Raw genomic sequence first — 12,176 nt, 5'->3', positions numbered from 1 at the left:
ATAATCTATGTAACCTCAGCCGAGTCAGAATTTGTTTATTGCCTGGAAAGTCTAAGTAAATACCTATAAAATTAAATTAATGAAGGAATAAATGGTTTAGCATTTTAATCAGTTATGAATAATATTACTACTCTAAATAGATATAAAATTATTCCCACAAAGTGTTTATCTCAACTTTTTGGTTATTTAAACGGAGTAAGTCTTTCTGTTTAGTTCAATAGAAGTGATTTGAAATTATTCATAGAATGAAGTAGTTAAATTGTATTATTCTTATTTTCCTAGAAGATTATACCAAAGGAGTTGCTTTCTATTCATCTAATGAGCACTTATAAAAATGAAGCTATTTTGTAGTGATCTTAAATATTCTAAATGATCGTTGCAGACTATTTTGCAAAATCCAAGTTAGTTCGATGGCGTGATAATAAAATTGAAAAAGGATGCTAGATTTTGAGAACATAATGGTAGTATAAATGACTGTATTATTGCTTTTGACGTATCACATTTGGTGCATTAAGCTGCCGTTATTCCAGTCTTATGCTAAATAATTCACCTAACTTGATGCAGTTCATCTTCTTATAGCATTATAGCCTCTATCCTGACTTCAATAAATTCTGTATTTGTTAAAATTACCAATTTATATGGAATGAACTTTAAAAAACTGGAAAATACAAATAATTGTTCATCCATATGTAAATGATACTCTACAAAATAATATTAATGTAAAAGATTATCCTCACATATATCTTGTGAGGATACAGGTGAGGTTAAACCTCATATTTTTTTTGTAGGAATTTTTATTACCAGTTTGGTACTTTCTACTGAATCACATGACTTACTCCATTTCCAAATGTTAGATTTTCAGTTTATAGATGAAAGGGTCCAGGAAACAGTAAGGATCTGCTGAATGCTCTTAATCACTTCCACCTTTTTAAAAAAATCACTTTAAGTTTGTCAAAGTGTGAGTCCAGCGATCATATGGAAAAACTATTTAGTCAAAAAGATGCTCAACACAGTTAGACTTTGAAGGAGCTGTGGGAATGAGTCCTCCTACCTAGAAAGCCCTTTCCCTAGGATATGCCTGCATTTCTCATGTTATTCAGGTCACAATTCAAATATCTCTTTCCAGAAATACCTTGTAGCATGCCCAAGAAAGTGTTTGTCTGTTGTCTGTCTTCCTCACTGGCATGAGATCGGTCACGCCCTTTTTCTGCTGTGTTCACTGTAGTATCCCTAGTACCCAGAGCAGGTCTGGAAAATAGAGGGCATTTATTATGTATCCGTGGAATAAATGAGTGAAAGAATGAATGCATTATAAAACTGAAAAGAACTTTTGATATCATCTAATCTAATCATTCTAATTTATATAAAGGAAACTAAGCCTAAGATTGGTTCATTGATTTCAATATTCTATAGCTAGGGATTAAGGAAATGCCAGAATCCCAGTTCAGTACTCCATTCTGTGACATTCTCTTCTGTCTGTAGGAGGCATTATAGCAGAAGGTTAAGAACTAACACTTGGGAGACACACCTGGCTTTGGTCAGAATTTGAATCCTAGCTCTACCACTTAATAGCTGTGTGACTTTGTGAAAGACTTAATGCTTCTAAGTCATTTTCCTCAACTGTAAATGGAGATGATGCCTATCTCCTTGGATTACTAAATGAAGGTTAAATGAGATAATCTATCACAGAACCTGGTGTGAAGCAACTGCTATTTTTGTCATTATTACCATTTAGTGATTATCATAGAAATCATATAGGTATTTAGTCTATTACTTCCTATAACATTACTACAATATTTTTTTCCTGAACTTAATGTATTTAGGGCTCCTTAATTCACCAGAGATGATACATGAAGTTGTCTAGGTTGATATACTGGTTTAGAATACTAAGTGATATTAATATGAAGTTCAGTTGCTATACTGTTTTACAATACTAATTAATGTTAAATATTCATCAATCTAGTGTTTCTGACTGCTGGGACTTTAACAGGTATTCCAAAGAAAGGCTATTCTCTTGTCGCCAGTAGACTTTGGAAATAAGCAAGAGGTAAGTTCAGGTACAGAAGTTGAAACTCTGTGAAAAAAATAATTCAAGAGAAAATGCTTTTATTTTCTTCTTATCCATTTCCCATCCAAAATAGAAAAATTTCTATCAGTCAAGAACCAATCAAGAGAAGGCATGGATAATGTTCTAGACAGAGATAAATTATATAGATACATATTGATCATTCTTTATCTTAATGTGTTTTCTACTTTGAATTTCTATTTTTTGAGCCTAGAGTCATGTGGAATAATTGATGTTATTAAGAAACCAAGTTTTTCAGATGCATACATTTTTTTTTTTTTGAGGATGATTGGCCCTGTGCTAACATCTGTTGCCAATGTTCCTCTTTTACTTTTTTTTCCCCAAAGCCCCAGTACATAGTTGTATATCATAGTTGTAGAGTTGTACCTCTTCTATATGGGCCGCTGCCTCAGCATGGTTTGATGAGTGGTGAGTAGGTCCGCGCCCAGGATCCGAACCGGCAAACCCTGGGCCACCAAAGTGAAACGCGAACTTAACTGCTACGCCACTGGGCCGGCCCCGCATATTTTTAAGGTACATAATTATTATGTCAATAAATTTCCATGTGTGGTAGCTTTGCTTATTTTGGGTTCTAATTTTAAAAAAGACATCGTTTTTTATCTTCATTAGAATTTACAGACTGTTTTGAGGTCCACTATCTTTACATTACAGTTTCTCAAATGTAATAGAATCTGTAATAATTTATTATTACCATCAGAAAATATGAAGCAATTCCTTAGCTTGAAAATTTTTGTTCAAGAGTAAATGATGGCTGATTGTCTTCAGAATGGTCTGGCGCTGATTGATTAAGCAAAAGAAGCGCTACTTGGAGCTGAGAAAGTGGGTGCCAAACTTCATGAATGCCCAACTGGACTAGTTTCCTCATTTGTATAATTGGCTTAGGATGATTTCTAAAATCCCTTCTTCTTCTCTTCCTCACTCTGTGGACGTTCTGCTTGCAGATAACATTTGTGTGCCAGCGGTAACACGTACATGCAAACCAATTCATAAACATGGAAAAACTATTCACTCCTCACTGCAAAGAGTACATCTTAGCCTTCTTTCAGTCCCAGGTCCTTGAGCTTGTCACATCTTAGACTTTCAGTAAATATTCCTTGAATGAATTTTAAAATATCTCTTCATTTATAAAGAAAAAATGTCCTTATAAGTTGAGTGTATAAATGTTCTATTGCTACTGTAAAAAATTATCACAAACTTAATGGCATTAACACATTTATTATTTTACAGTTTTGTAGGTCAGAAATCTGACATGGATCACACGGGGCTAAAATAAAGGTCTTGGCAGGGCTGCATTCCTTTCTCTAGGCTCCTGATGGGATCCATTTCCTGGCTTTTTCCAGCTTCTAGAAGCTGCCCCGTTTCCTTGGCTTGTGGCACTCTTCCTCCACTTTCAAGGCTGGCAAAGATAAGTTGAATCCTTACATCACATTGCTCTGACCTCTTCCATCTTCACATCTCCTACTACTAACTGTGGTTCTTCTGCCTCCCTTTTATAAGGACCTTTGTGATTACATTGGGTCTGCCTGACAATCCAGAATAATCTCCCTATCTCAAGGTCCTTAATCACATCTGCAAAGTTGCTTTTGCTGTGTAAAAGGTAACATCTTCACAGCTTCTGGAGATTAGGAGGTGAACATCCTTGGGGGCCATTATTCTGCCTAGTACACTGAGTATAGGCCAGTGGCTAAAGCACCAGGGGTCTTCTTGTACCTACACAGGGAAGTTGCTTCTTGGTTAACAAATACAAGTGTTTTGGCCAAGCCTATCTAAGGTGTTAGCTCAAAAAGAAGAGGTCCATTCTTTAGGTTTAGATTTCATTTCAAGTGTGTAATCAGCATTATTTTCTGTAGCCCTATATTTATGGCCTATCACTTGAGTTCCAAATACAGTAAATTCATAACACATTAGTTCATCACACAGGGACAAGGTTCTATGTGGTTCATGGTTCATGGTCAATTTCATGGAACTGGTCCTAGAAGACTCCTTCTCTCCTATTACTAACTTTGCAACCCTGTATGAATCATTTTTTATCACTGTACTTTATTTGCTCATGTGTAAATTGCATATGATAACTAATCTCTCTTATTTTATTTTATTTACTTTGATGTAAAGATATATCTTGGTGAATCTTAGCACATTACTGAAAATAACTCAGCCTTTTGTAAAACCAATGCTTAGTACTGCTTCAAATGTTAAACTTTCTGGTAAGTTATACAAAGCAGATTTATTTTGCTTGTTTCTTTTGAAAAAGTAATGTTAATCCAAGTCTATTGATGGTTCCACTTTTCTTTCTGTAGTTCTGTTGTATAAATGTGAAACTTTGATGCCTCAGTAATTCTAAATATATTTTAATTAAGAAATCTCTAGGACAGTGGTTTTCCAAGTTATTTTGTAAGCAAAAGAAGCTTTTTTTGCAACAAAATATTACATGGAGCTGCCATATACATAACAAATATATATGGAGATGCTCTGGTTGAACAGGAAGATGAGAGGCATCAAGTCCATTGGTTAGCACCCCTACAAATACACATTCCAGTGTCTGCTAATGTACCCCCAGTGGGTTTCATGGACAGTGGTTATTTAGAACTGAACTTACTAAATACTTGACAAATAAAGTGTACAAGATAATATATGGTAGGTACAGGTCAAGAAGCTGTGGAGACTATAAATGTGTGTGTGTGTGTGTGTGTGTGTGTAGAGCAGGTTAAATAAATATGAGTTCTCCACAGGTTTGTTTTGTAAATACTAATGTTAAGTCAATGTTTGTTCTCTGAGTTTACCGCTCCTATAAAACCATAACCCATACGAATATTTACATTTAAAATTATTTTCTTGAAAGTTATATTGTAAATTCATAAACTAGGTATTTATATATATTGTTTATATTATAATATGCCTACTACGTGTGTGTGTGTATATATATATATATATGTATGTATATATACAGAATTTTTTTAAAAAACCTCTGTATAATTTTGAAAATTCTATTTCTGCCTCTGTCCACCATGAACAGAGAGAATAGAGATTATGATGTTACAGCCCTAGGTCTTGGATATTTAATATATACATGAGTACATGGAACATTTTTATTAATTGGAGGAAAAATTTGAAACAATTTTTGTCAGAGTAACATATTTAGTTTGTAATAAGAAATTTTGTAGTTCTATTTTTTCTCAAACTTTGTGTTTTTTATAGTCACATTTATAATTTAACAGTAGAGCTTATAATTTGGCTCATAAACATCTTCAGTAATGGTATTTGATACTCTTCCCTAGTTTGTTGAGAAGATCTGTATCTTGGGTAATTGAATATACTTAAAAGCACAAGAGAAGTAATATATACAAAACTTTTAAAGCCAAGTAATTGGGAAGAGAGAAAATTTTCCTATTTTTCTTTGAAATATATGGTATCAAATGAATAAGCCATTATTTTTATGTTCTGTTTTGAAGAAATAGGTTACTAATGTTATACTGTGTATACACAATTTGGCTCATGTTGGAACATCAAAATGGAGTGACTTGTGAGAAACAGGTGATTTTTCAAGAAGACAATTTACGTATTTAAGAAATAAAACTGTAAGATGTTTTAAACATTTTGACTCAAATCCTAAAAGACTTTGTATATTTTCATTCTTTATAAAGGATTATTAAACTCAATTTTAAACTTAATTCACATCATTAAGGGCATTTATTGTGATACTGGAGGGTATATGTGCACAGTTCTGCATCCACTATTTGGATTCCTTTTTTCCTTTATCACAGCCAGAATGTAAGCTACGTTCCTATTTGTATTGGGCCTTTGAGAGGTTATATAGCTAATGGAAAAGCCTGCATATGAGTCCAAGTTCTGCCTCTTCCAGAATTCATTGCCATAAGGAAAGTTGGTTAGCCTCAGGGAATTACTTAGCCTTTCTCAATTTAGTTTACTGGCCTGTAAAATGGTCTAGTCTGAAAAACAGAGGCGTTACAAGAATTAAATGACATAGGGAATGTGAAAGTTTATGGTGTAGTGCATGGCATACATTAAGTGACCAATGAGTGTTTTGCTTCCCTTGTTCTGTTAACTAGAAATTAAGTTTCAGACTGACAACTTCTAAATTTATATCTACAGCTTGGACCCCTCTCTTGAATTCCAGACTCATATATTCAGCTGCAATAAATGACCTCTTGACTTAGATCTCTAACACACATCTCAAACTCCATGTATCCCAAATTGACTCCCAATCGTTGCCTCCAAACCTGCTCCATCTGCAGCCTTTCTAATCTCAGCTGATGGCAACTCCAGCCTTTCAGGTGCTCCGTCAAAGATCCTGGGGGCATCCTTGACTCCTCTCATTCTCTTACCCATCACACCCGATCTACCAGCAAGTCCAGTGGTTCTACTCCCAGAATACAGAATCTGACTACTTCTCACCATCTCTACTGCTACAGCTAGAATCAAGCTAACATCATGCCTAGCCCTAATTACTACAGAAACCTCTCAGCAGTTCTCTCTGCTTCCTTCCTTATGTCTGTTCACAGCAGAGTAGCCTGAGTGACTTGAGAATACAAGTCAGTTAATATCACTCCTTTGCTTGAAACCCTTCAATGACTCCCTGTGTCAAAGTCAAAAACCTTGTAACCACCTACAGGGCCCTATGTAATTGAACTCCTTCATCTTCGTCATTAACTCAACTTTTATACTTTTCTCCTCACTTACTCTGCTTCAGCTACATTTATCTTTTACTAGTCTTGGTGCATGTCAGGTGCACTCACTGGGGCCATTTGCACAGGCTGTTCTCTCAGCCTGGAACACCTTCTCCTTAGATATCCTCATAGCTCATCTTCTGTGCCTGTGTCTTTGAGTCTTTAATCAAATATTATCTTCCCAGTATGGCTTACCCTGACTCATCCATTTCAAATTGAAGCCCCACTCTCAGTGCTACAAAGCCTCTTTATCTCCCTTTCTTCCTCCAAGAACGCTTATCACCTTCTAATGCATGGTAGAATTTATTTATTATGTTCATTATTTACTTTCTGTTTCTTTCACTAGAATTTAAGCTCCACAATGGTGGAGAAACTGTTTTTGGTTTTGCTTGCTGATGTTTCCCAAGCAGCTAAAACAGTCTGGCACATAACAGATGCTCAGTAGATATTGGCAGAAGGAATTGGGGAAACAACAATTAGATCAGGAACATTCACTCCCAGAGTTCTTTACATCTCATCCCATACTATTTCTTTAAAAGGAATTCATTTAGGCAGAATATCAATTATAGAGTAGCTAATTTGCAAATTGGAAAACAACTGAGAAGCAACATAGATTAAGCAGTTAAAATATGGTGATGGCGTTAGAATTGGACTAACTGGTATTGATTCCTGTTTTTGCCACATAAGAAGATCATGGGGATCATCAGCTTTCTGATTCTTTTATCAACCTGAATACTTTAAAATAATTACCCAAGTAGCTGATACCAAAAAAAAATCTTGATTTTTGTTTTCCAATTTTTTATCCCAGTACTTGTTTTTCTTAAGCATCCAAAATCCATAAATGTGGACATTTGTTTTATTCTTTGAAGAGGCCATCCTTTTAAGATAAGGAATTATATCTTCAAATCAAAACATAAAATTTTATCATAATTTATTTACGTATGTCTTTCTCATATATCCCCAGCATTTTTCATTCATTTCATGTTAGTACACGTGCCAGCTGTCACTAGATCTTAAACTGCCCTTCTTATGTTGGATTTGTGACATTGTGCGTCATCAAGAGCTGTTCTCAAAAACGCAGATTCAATTACGTCTAACAAACAGGCCAAATATCTAATCTGCCGCCATTAAAGCTATGTTAACCTGCTTCTATCCAGAGGGGGCTTGAATAACGGAGCAAGACCACATCTGCGTTCACAGCTGCTTCCTTTTAGGCAAGAACCGTGGCATAATATTCTGGACAAGGGCCTTTTAAAGAGTTTGTACATAAAATATAGTCTTAGGTATCAGGCAAAGCCTGTCTTCAGTGTTCAGGCCTCTGGTTCACATCCATTTTCCTCCTTACAGAGTGTCTGCTTTGTTTGTCATTTTTGGGTACCTACTACATTACCTTCTGTTTCTCTCATTAAAACCTCTTTTCCAGAAACAATCTATCACTTATGTCTCAGTACGAAGTATTTATCCTGGAAGTATTTGCTTTTATAGCTTAATTTCAGCTAAATAAATAGTCTTCTTTCCTTTAAAAAATTGTATATGAATAAAGTGTTAGGAGAACGATTTCAAGAGGGCCTTTTTTGGCACTATGACAATTCCCACAGGTATTTCAGCCCACTCTATTGTTTTGTAATGTCTCATCCTAGATTTACAATTTCTATCTCCTGATTATTTTGTTACTAGATGGCAACATGGTGAATGTTTTTAATTTTTAATGTTTTCTTTCTGATTTTTAAACATCTTTTCCTCTTTTTAGCATAGCTTTGAAAATCTGGAAATGACTAGACTGGAAAATAAAAATCATATATGTTTCTGCCTCTTTCTAGAAACCATTACTATAATGCTGGTCTTAATATAGTTACTAGAATTGGGAGATATATTTGAATTACTTACAAATTTGATAGGTGAAAAAAAAATAATTTAATTCCCATTTATGTCTTATGAAGCTGAACATTTTATGTTTATTAGCCATTTGCACTTTCTCTCTTGTGATTTATATTCTCATTAACATTTTAAATATTAATATTTACTTTTTCTATGTGATGATAAAGCATTTCAAATGTGTTGCTTGCCTTATACATTTATTTAATATATTTTTGAAATGCAAATTCTTTTTATCATTTTATATTTAGGCATTATTCTTCTATTTAAAAAATCATTTAATAGCTTTTCTGCATTCAGACAGCAATGAATTTAATCAGCATTTTCTTCTAAATTTTTTGGGTTAGGTGATTTGAAATATAGTTCTTGAATACTTCTGGAATTCGGTTATATAAATGGTAGTTTGCATGTAAATAAGAAATTGTGGTTTTTCTAAGTTGCTAAGCAAATCTTTCAGTAAGTTTAGTTGAATAATGTATATGCCTTTTCTGTTGCCTTATAATATGTTAGATCCATTAAAATAAGTTATAAAGAAGAATTCACTGGAATTAGCAAATTAGGTAGAAATTATGTTTCATTAGTGATAGAAGCCAGATAATAGTGGGTGGAGAAGTAGATGGGAGGTGAGGACATGGAGAACTCTAATTAGATTATTTTTTCAAGGCACTGGGGCATGAAGAGAAGTAGAAAAAGAGAAAAAATAGCTAAAAAGTGGTTTGGAGAATAAAATCTACATTTGCAAAAAGAAGGGAGAGACTTGAGTGTGTTTGCTGAGGAGAAAGATTTGAGAGTGGAGATAGAGAGGTTGAAGATGTAGATGGTTCAGGCAAAGGATTGGTGGAATTAGATACCTGAAGAGGCAGGAAGAGGGAATCTAACTCCCAGATGGATCTATTAACTACAACTGGAGGTGGATACCTTTTCCACTGAGTTGGGAAGTAGACACTAACGATGGATACGGTGCATGTATATTTGGAGGAAGGAGGGCCTGAAGTTGAGGCAGTTTCCATAACATGACTTCTATTTCTTCTATGAAGTAAGAAGGAAAGCATACTCAGAGTGAAGAGGAAGGTAATAGATGTCATTTATGTCTGGATTTCTTTATACATTCATTCCACAGATACTTATTGAATGTTGCCATATGTCAAGCCCTGTGCTAGGACCAGGAAAGGTGACCAAAAACAAAGTGTACAGTGGAATCTGGCATACCCTTCCAGCCATGAGTCAACCAGGAAGCCACACGAGGAGAAGGCCTCTATAAGTTCTGCACTGTGCCATCCAAAGCACCATCAATTTAAAAATGGAATCTACTTAACTGAGTGTGGTCGGTTCAGGGAGAGGAACTTTTTCAGTTTGGTTGATGACATCAAAATCAAAAAGGCTTACTATAGATACAGATGGATAGATATGGAAGTATTCATCATTATGTGTATTACCGGGGTTAGTATACATACATATATTTCCTTGCTCTGTCAGCTGAGAGGGGCTAGAAGCAACAACATCCCAGGAGCAATGAGCATACCCAGCACCAAGACCTTGGTTTCTGATACCATCTCCAGTAAAGAGATGGGGGCTCCTTGGAGAAGTGGCTTATTTTAGGACTGGGGCAGGGAATATACACGATAAGCCTGGAATATCTAAAAGTGCTAGTAAGTTAGGAAGTGCTTGCTCACTTGTGCTCTGTCTCTCATGTGCACACACACAGAAGAAATGATGGGATATGACAATTGGACACAGAAGTCAACTGAAAGAACTAGCAATGGCCAAAGCTGGAACAATCTGAGAAACAAAATAAATAACATAACATTGGATTATAAACCAAAGTATAAGATAAATATTCATGAGTCCATACTGATCTAAATGGCTGAGTAAATAAATAAGTAAACAAGTAGGCTAAATAGACAAATTTCCCAATGAAAAAGAATACCAAATAATTTATGTTGATACTTTCCCCTGAAGGATGTGGAACATAACTCTCCACTCCTTAAGTGTGGGCTGCAGTGACTCCTTCCAAAGAGTATAGTATGGAAAGAGCGGAAAAGAGTAACTTTACAGTGGAGAAACCTTACAAACACTGCCTCAGCCGGATGATCAAGGTTAATTCAACATCAACCACAATGTCATGTTGATAGTATATACCCATAATATGATGTGATGAGAATACCAGTTTATCTATGAGATCTTCCTCCTCAAAATCCCTAACTCCAGGGGCCGGCCTCGTGGCTTAGCGGTTAAGTGCGCGTGCTCCACTCCTGGTGGCTTGGGTTCGGATCCTGGGCGCGCACCGACGCACTGCTTCTCCAGCCATGCTGAGGCCGTGTCCCACATACAGCAACTAGAAGGATGTGCAACTATGACATACAACTATCTACTGGGGCTTTGGGAAAAAAAAAAAGGAGGAGGATTGGCAATAGATGTTAGCTCAGAGCCAGTCTTCCTCAGCAAAAAGAGGAGGATTAGCATGGATGTTAGCTCAGGGCTGATCTTCCTCGCCAAAAAAAAAAAAAAAAAAAAAAATCCCTAACTCCATTCTAATCATGAGAAAAACATCAAACAAACCCCAAATGGGGGTTATTCTACAAAATACATGACCAGTACCAAAACTGTCACAGTCATCAAAAACGGGGGGAAGTCAGAAACACTGTCACAGCCAAGAGGGGCCTAAGGAGACATAACAACTAAATGTACAGTGGTATTCTGGATAGGATCCCGGAACAGAAAAAAGACATTAGGAAACAACTACCTATATCAGAATAAAATATGGGCTGTAGTTAATAATAATGTATCAATTTAGTTCATTAATTATGGCAAATGTACCATTCAATATAAAATTTTAATAATAGGAAACTGTTTTTGTGGGAGGGATGGGGATGGTATATGGGACTTTGTACTGTCTTTACAACTTTTCTGTAAATCAAAAACTATTAAAAAATCAAAACATTAAAAAAAAATAAAATAAAAAGCCACACTGCAAACCATATACTCTTTGGTAATTATGAAGCCATTCTTATATTAAGAGGTGAAGATGAATCCAATTAGTACTAACTCGATTTTGAGTGCTCCCTTTTTAGATGCCCCAGTAGGCTGTTGGAATATAGTCTAGTGTGTCTTTCATACTTTTCAACAGAGGGAGCAAGTGGAATAGTCAACACTTGACAATGTTAGTGTTTGGGGTTTAGGAAATTTCATCTCCCAGAAAGGCTCAATGAGTTTATTTTTAATTACAGAATGCAATATCTGGGAGGATATAGCACATTTTAAACTAAACAAAATGACTGTCCAGGAATTTCTGAGCATGTTAAGCCTACATTAACTATTATTGGGGCACCAGAATATTGCTTAGTAAATTGCAACTCCATCACGTTAGGTAGTGACATGGCATCCTGAGACTGATGACAGATTTGGAAGTGCCAAGTTCCAAGGAAATAGTCCACTGGGAGAAAGAGACTCAATGTAAAGCATATTATTTATCATTATTTTGGAAACATCTATCATGATATAAATATATCCATTTATAATAATAATAATGT

At 35.4% G+C, this 12,176-nt stretch overlaps 2 protein-coding genes across 2 annotated transcripts in view; both read left to right on the top strand.

The window, feature by feature from the left end:
* SLCO1C1 (solute carrier organic anion transporter family member 1C1) overlaps nt 1-12,176 on the top strand; it is a 510,734-nt gene that overhangs the window by 269,363 nt on the left and 229,195 nt on the right. The window lies entirely within an intron of this gene.
* PDE3A (phosphodiesterase 3A) overlaps nt 1-12,176 on the top strand; it is a 292,725-nt gene that overhangs the window by 124,284 nt on the left and 156,265 nt on the right. The gene's annotated exons all lie outside the window — the stretch shown is intronic.

Source organism: Ceratotherium simum, chromosome 17, assembly GCF_057802395.1.
Source record: "Ceratotherium simum simum isolate JZ-2026a chromosome 17, ASM5780239v1, whole genome shotgun sequence".
NCBI lineage: Eukaryota > Metazoa > Chordata > Mammalia > Perissodactyla > Rhinocerotidae > Ceratotherium > Ceratotherium simum.
Note: the sequence above shows the minus strand (reverse complement) of the source record. Positions and strands in the feature narration are given on the sequence as shown.